Source organism: Anomalospiza imberbis, chromosome 1, assembly GCF_031753505.1.
Source record: "Anomalospiza imberbis isolate Cuckoo-Finch-1a 21T00152 chromosome 1, ASM3175350v1, whole genome shotgun sequence".
In the NCBI taxonomy this organism is placed as follows: Eukaryota; Metazoa; Chordata; class Aves; order Passeriformes; family Viduidae; genus Anomalospiza; species Anomalospiza imberbis.
Genome location: NC_089681.1, coordinates 8,319,838 through 8,326,954, shown reverse-complemented (window position 1 = coordinate 8,326,954; position 7,117 = coordinate 8,319,838). Strand labels below are relative to the sequence as shown.

At 39.7% G+C, this 7,117-nt stretch overlaps 1 protein-coding gene across 1 annotated transcript in view; it reads left to right on the top strand.

Annotated features, from left to right (window-relative positions):
- TG (thyroglobulin) overlaps nt 1-7,117 on the top strand; it is a 146,944-nt gene that overhangs the window by 108,692 nt on the left and 31,135 nt on the right. The gene's annotated exons all lie outside the window — the stretch shown is intronic.

The window sequence follows — 7,117 nt, the reverse complement described above, 5'->3', positions numbered from 1 at the left end:
CAAATAATTGAAGCTTAAGATCAGCAATGAAGAAATATGGATTGAAAGCCAGTCTGTGAAACCCATTTTCACACTGACTGTAAAAAGTGCAGAAGCCTCAGGACCTTCCTCATCTCAGTGTCTGAGATGGAGGAACCAAGATACTGGCCTGTTAAATAACCTGATAAAGGCACTGAAGAATGTTGTACTGTGGATATGAATATAGAAGTCAAAGGGACTTATTAAGTTTGCCCTTTGATTTTATAATCAAGATGGGATCTGAAAAACTCCCTAAGATAGTACAGGAAAATATTAAAAAACTCTTGACAAACCCAAAGAAAAAATAACCCAGCAAGCCGTAGCAGATTTCCTACTTTGCACCAGAATAGCTCCAAGTAGGTGCTTATGTGGGAGCTGATGTGTAACTGTTATTGAAACCAGGAAACACTGATCAAATCCCCAAAGATGTGCCAAAAATTGGTAATTTCAGGAGAATATTCTTTCTCTTTGATAGGCTGTACCAGCAGTCCTCAGTTTGAAGGGTCAGGAAAGCACTAGGGAGCTTGATAAACTAATCAGTCTAAAGCACAGCTCTGTGGTTATCCTGACCAGTTATATTTTCATTGTTTAGGACCTTCTTGCTTTCTTCAAATCACAAGGATGTGACATGCATGTCCACTAATGGCATTCACTGAACTGATGAACAGTGTCTCTGCAATTACTGAAATATCATGGGTTAGGGGATGTCTGCATTTGGGAATGAGAAGAGGCAGAGCCTTTTGCCAATCCTTCTCACCACCCTCAGCCTTAGACTGCCTCTGGCAGTGTTTGTGCCTTTACAAGAAATAAGGTTACAGCCTAAGATGCACTTGGGAATGGGACAGGTCTCGGACTGAACAGGAAAGATTGGTCACACTTAAGGAGAGGCTGGACTTGCTTGATAGAACATGACCTGCTGGAAACACAGTAAATCTCAGACACTGTTTGCATCGTGCTTGTAGAGGAACAGATGAGTTTGCAGTGGAGGGTGGTAGACAGAATTCTCCATTTCCGTGTCATTTCTGCCTGTTGCTGGTGGCTCTCTGTTTCTGTGCAAGAATGAGAGCTGATTTACCCTTTCTGTGCGTTTAGCTAATACCTCACGTCAAATAGGATAATTGATAAGGTAGTGTTTACATCTAAATGGAAGAAAGTGCTTGTATGAATTAAGAGAGACTTTATATGTCATCTTAGAAATATTCATATCCTGTTATTCAAGTCACTAACCTGACACAGGCACTCTGTGAGTCACTTGTGAGAGGAACATTGTCCTTGCAGGGCTGCCTCTGATGTCAGAAAAGAGGGGTTTGCAAAGGCTGATATATGAAAAAGAAATTTTCCTTCTTCAAAAAGTTATTTTTGATATAAGAGAGAGAACCCTTGCCTTCCCCCCATCTTCATATGGAAATTATAGTCTAGTAGACAATTATGGAGGGAAAGATGTTTCTTTCTCAGTCCCCCCTTCCATTGCTGGACTGACCTGACCATTCCCTGTTACACTCCCGGTGCTGGTGTTTGCCAGGTGTCTGCCAAATGTCTTTTTGGCTGTGACAGAGACTCCTTGAGCTGTTCCCAAAGCTTTCTACTTCTCCAGGCTCTTGAAGCCAGACTTCATAAAAGCCTGGAAAAATGACATTAATGTTATCACAGAGAGCCCTGCAGCCTTGGTGTCTTGTAAGCACTGGTCACTATGCAGAATTGGTTATCTAAGGAAAACCAGTGAAGGACACTGAAAAACAAACCTGCAAAAAGAAGCAAACAGGGTCCAAATTGAAAACAACTTCTGAAAATATTTAAAATCCAGTCTGTTAAAGAATAATCTGAACTCATTGTGAAAGTGAACCAGTGGTTGTTTAGTTGCAGCTTGTTTATTTTTGCAGGGAGAAGAACCAGGATTTAAACATATCTTTAATCTGGCATTAACTGAAACTGAAGGCACCCTCAAGCAGAAATAAGGTTCTGTTGCCTGTCCATGGAGTAATTATCCTTAAGCACAAACCGCCAAGGAGAAGGCTGCAATATCCATTTCTGTGTCTCTGAGCCCAGCTTAAATGCTTCATGCAAGATCAAACACAAACCATGTTTTAAGGGATAGGAAGCACTTGAGCTCAGCAGCCAGGAAATGGAAGAGCCCTGGCTATCCTGGAGGTCAAACCAGATGGTCTGACAGATACTTCTGGCTGGGAACTATGTGCATCTGAGCCTGGAGAGTGCCTATTTTTAACAAATAAAATATTGCTGTACAGCTGGCTCTTTTGGGAAAGTAAAATTCTCAGGACATTTTCTTGCTCTGTTTGCATTAGATGTCTTTTGATCTCATTTTTGGGTGGTGTTACTGTAATTGCTGTTTGCATTGCCTATAGCATGGTTCAGGGCACACAGAAAGCCTGCTCTGGCTGCAGCCATCAGAGAAACCCCATGCACTTGCAGGGAGTGGTTTTGTTGAGGAGACAAGAAAGAATTTAATTTTCAAGTCAGTTTGGGAAAAAACAAGAGATCGTTGTGGCAAGCACATTTCTCTCTCTCTCAGGATTTTTATAAAGGTGCACAGAGAGAAGTGAAAGAGAAAACAATTTCTATTTCTGCTCCTTGTTTTTCTCTTGTGGAATGTGTTTGGAGATTGTTTACCTAGAGCGAATGCCTGGTTGGATCACAGTGGATTGTTTGGGCCTGATGGCCAATGAGATCCACCTGTGTCTGGACTCTGGAGAACAGGGTCACGAGTTGGGAGGGAGTTAGATATGATAGTTAGAGAGAGTAGCATATAGTTTTTAGTATCCTCTTTTATATAGTATATTAATGTATCATAGCATAATTATAATAAAGAAATCATTCAGCCTTCTGAAATAAGTCAGACATCATCATTCTTCCCATTGGGTTCGCCGACATCTACAACAATCATGATGTGAGGAGAGGAAGCTGCTTTTGGGTTTGCAGAGTGTGGGTGATAAAATCTAGTTCCAGGGAAGTTTCTAATCATTAGATGTGTTCTGAATAATTTCTGAAACATTTTGCAGAAGTGAGCTTCCAAACTGAATGAGGAATCAAAAGACATTCAGCATTGCAGCTTATATGGCAATTGTCTTTTCCAGATATGTTGTGAGACAGAGGTAGAGAGTACAGTGATAGCACTGTGGTGGGTTCACTCTGCCTGGACACCAGCTGCCCACTAAACCTGCTCTGCCCTCCTCAGCTGGCTGGGGAGAGAAAATAAAATGAAAATCTCATGGGTCAAGATAAGTACAGGGAGAGATCACCCACTGGTTACCAGCACAGACAGAGAAATTAAACTAATTTATTTTAATTAGTTTAATTTATCACCAATTAAACAGAGCAGGATAATGGGAAGTAAAGCATGATTATGACCATCTGGGATTTTCCACTCTCACTCTTCCTCACAACACTGCAATTATTTCATTTAGACTCCCTCACTACCAAAACATGGCCACACAAACCAAACAGAGGTCCGTATATTCTTTTTTATCATCTCAACAGAATAGCAGCAAGAGCTTATGGAAGAAGAAGTGGGGTAGCCAGGATAGCACCAATGAAAGTCTGTTGAGCTCTGATGTCCCAAAAGAAAAGTTTGCAAGAGGCACCAGCTCCAGCTCAGCTGGTCACACTGATAACAAAGTGAGAATTCACCTTCATTGTAATACTGATTCATCAGCTTCTCACCATTGTGAGCTGCAACATTTCCTGGTATCTGAATTTCTACTGTGTATCTGAACCTCTAATATTGAAAAGAGAAATTAAGAAATGCTGGCAATGCTCCTGGTCCCTGAACTAAATAGTATTGAAGACTTTGCCTCCCATTTTCAGTGCCATCACTTTTTGCGGTAGGTGCCATTGCTCAACACTGTAAAGTTCCTCCTATTCCTAGGAATTTTGGAGAGCAGTGTAACAATGCTGTTGTGGATTGTGTAACACAGCTGAAACTGCTTTTTCTTAGCACTTTTGAACACTTTCAGGTTGATGTCAAAAATGTCAATGAAACTTCTTCTGTCTTCCTCTTCCTCCTTGTTGTGGGTCCATCTGTAAGGACAGCTAAAACAAGAAGTGTGTGTGGCTTCAGTTCCCTGTAAATCACTTCTAAATGATCCCCCAGTGATGAAACAGTGACTAATTACTACAATTTTATTATATATTCCATTTTTAGAGGTTCACTTTAAAAAAACAACTCTGCTGGAACAGCAAAGATTTCACTTGTTAGTTTTAAAAGGGAATATTTTAGCTCTTGTGTTCATGGGTACAGGAGAATTACTGGAGAATTAAAAAACAGAGGACTAACAAAAAGAACACAGTGTTTGTTATTCTTGAGCTGATCTCATGATTTTTGGTTTTCTGATTCATGATTCTGTCATGTTGATGGTAATATGGGTGTCATGTAATGGAAACAAACAAGCCCTCCAATATTTCTGCTTCTGCCTAAGTAGTGCTATTTTTTAAAGTACACAAGTCCTCCATTATTGGTTTCTGGGACTAATCACACAAATAACTTATAGTTTTTTAGGAAAAGAGGGAACTGCTAAGTGTAGCTCTGTTATTCTCTCTGTCCTGAGACAGAATTCACCTGTAATGTGAATTCAGTGTTTAGGGAGGATTTCTGTTTAATGTGAAAACTGCAGGCTCGAAAAAAAAAGAAAGAAAATTAGTTCTAGGCAATACCAGCTTCTATTCTCACTTATTTGTTCTTGAAGGTTTGTTTTTTTTTGACAATAATGAAGAAACAGTGACCCTGAATTTTGATGTACATTTGTAAAGCAGAGAACTGGTATAGTTTTGCTTGCATAACTTCTGCCCTAAGAGAAGTCATGTTTCTAAAGCCTTGAACATATTTTGGATGCACCTTGGAAGGAAACATAAAGGTATTGTTTCCAAATACTCTTTGAATTATGCCTCGTGTTTCTCTATCCCCTGCTTCCAGTCCTAGCAAAAATAAAACATGGTTAATAATAGTAGATTCCACATCTCTTTCAAGCCCCAAAGATCTGGTCTCTTTCAAAGCCCAGATGCAAGACTTGCTTCCTGAATATGGGTGTTACCAAAAAAAGCAAACTGAGGAAGTGGCCATTAACATGGAAAATGGAAGAAGTAGTACAGAATAAAGAGCAAATAAACCTGTTGTAGCTACTCACAGAAAGAAGAGAAAATATCCACAGCCAGATTGAGGCTCCATCAAGCTCTCCTCCCCTCAAATATGTACTTGCAGAAATTTGGGGGCTTTGTTTTACTCGTTGAGCTTTGACTGTATCTACTGCCAGCCCATACACATCCCGTGCTGTGACATGAAGATTTGCCTGCCCAAGCTTTTATATCTGCCCCTGCTGTAGAGAACTTGGGGGACACTTCTATTCAGACCCATTTGCACTCTTTGTTTTGCTCAGTACATGACCTCAGGGCAATCTTTCAGGTTGTAGTTATCTGAGATGGGGAAACTTTGTACAGCTTTTAAAATCTCCAGGAGGAAATGTGTTCAAAATCAAGCACACACAAGGATGTTTTGCTTGGTCCCAGTGAATTTTTGGATTCCATATATCATCTGATTTCGGTACTCTTTCCCTACAAAACTTGGCCTTTTAATAGGGCAACTTCAGATTTTCCACAGAAACTGACACTTTCAAAATCTCTTAAACTCTTGGAGTTCAGGAAACTGAAGTCCTTTAATTTTTTATTATTTTGTTTTGCTGTGTTTTAAATTAATGCCATTTGGAGGTACTGGATACTTGATAAAGCATGCTGGACATGTTCATATCTGGTGTGGAAGAATATGTTTGCTGGATTAGTGAGTAAATATTATGCAGTCCTGGATTTCATTTTTCTGCTGTATTGAGGGGGCTTATAATTCCTTACTCCACATGAAATGCAAGGAAGCTCCTTTTCTGAGGGAAGCTCACATGATGTGAAACTTTTCTAGTCTCACTCATCATAGCTCTGATGAACATGCTCTTCCAAAGGCCAGGTTAAAATACATGGTTCTCACTCCGTGTGCTGAGAACCCACCCACAGACAAGATACTCTAATCAAAGATATTTTTCTTTCTCTCTCATGAGCAGCTGAGTCAGTGCACCTAGTCAGCAGCTGGCAAATATCGTGCCTTACAAACACAAAATAAGCCACTGCAAATCCTGTGAGAGAATAAAGCCCATTGCTCACTTGAGTTCTCATCTAAATTGAATGCTGAAGTGAGGAATTAGACCAGGTGGTGTTTATTTCTTCTTCTTTAGTTCTTCCACTCTCTTAAAACTCAAGATGGCTCTTACAGTGGCACAGATTAAGCATTAGGTTTTTCCTTTGCTGATCTGCAACCATTTTCGTCTCAATTATTAAGCTAATAACAGTGCTTGTTTTCCAGATCTGTTAAAAAAGAAGAGAAATCTTTCAGGAGGGTAGTATCACTGGAAATTCTGCATGCAGTGAACAAAAAAGACTGTCTCTACACTCAAACCCAAGTCACCTCTTTCTCACTATTTTTGGAAATCAATTTCTCCAGTTGTGAGCAATAGTATCCCATTAGTATCAATGGCTCTGCTTGTCTGAAATATAAAAAATGTTGTGGGTGCTCACCAGGGCTTCACAGAGCTCTTTGTACTCAGAGGTTTGAGACAATTTCAATTTAAAAATTTGCTGTTTGGTTTTTGTTTCTTTTGAACTTGCTTTACAAGACTTGTAGTTATGCTTTGAGCAAATTCAGTAAGTACATTAATCAGTTCAATAGATTGGGGTCTTTCATATCATGCATCTAGGTTATGGGGTTTTTTAGAGGACAGAAGCTAATCTTAGCAGCTATTATCAGTAAACTGATGCAAATGTTTGGAAATTAGTCATTTGAACCATGTCAGAGCTATTCCAACCTTTCTGTTCTAGGTCAGATCTTATCAGATTTAAACTAATTTATCTGCATTTGCAGCAACTAGTTTTCATGTTTACTCAAAAACGTTGTGCCATCCTTTCTTGTTAAGAACATTTGCTATGTTGGCACAGCTGTAACAAGAATACGAAGAGTCTGGGGTAGAGACTGAACTGTAGCCTGTGCTCTGGTTTTGATCTTCATGCTCTGGTTAATCTTCTGCTGTTTCCTTTAGTCTTTTGTTCCTAT